General features: G+C 23.7%; 1 protein-coding gene across 1 annotated transcript in view; it reads right to left on the bottom strand.

The window, feature by feature from the left end:
* LOC108751810 (immunoglobulin superfamily member 10) overlaps nt 1–317 on the bottom strand; it is a 184,364-nt gene that overhangs the window by 58,651 nt on the left and 125,396 nt on the right. The window lies entirely within an intron of this gene.

Here is a 317-nt window from a genome sequence, read left to right as displayed (position 1 = left end):
AACTGCGCGCCAAATTGTTTTTCCGGACTATAAACGCAATTAAACTATTTAAGTAATCGCGAATTAAATTAACAAGCAATTTTAATAATTTGATGCTCAATCAGGTATTATATTATAAAGCTATTAATATGTTGAAAAACTGTTAATAAATTTATATTATACATATTTATATGATATTTTATTTTACTTATATCCACTGTACATTACGTTTCTGCATTTATTTTCTATTTTTTTATTTCTAATATGTTTGAATGTATCTGTATATATACAGTCCCTACCAAAAGTTTGGAGTTCAAAATGTGTTAATATTTACACTT

This window comes from Trachymyrmex septentrionalis, unplaced genomic scaffold (genome assembly GCF_001594115.1).
Source record: "Trachymyrmex septentrionalis isolate Tsep2-gDNA-1 unplaced genomic scaffold, Tsep1.0 scaffold52, whole genome shotgun sequence".
In the NCBI taxonomy this organism is placed as follows: domain Eukaryota; kingdom Metazoa; phylum Arthropoda; class Insecta; order Hymenoptera; family Formicidae; genus Trachymyrmex; species Trachymyrmex septentrionalis.
Note: the sequence above shows the minus strand (reverse complement) of the source record. Positions and strands in the feature narration are given on the sequence as shown.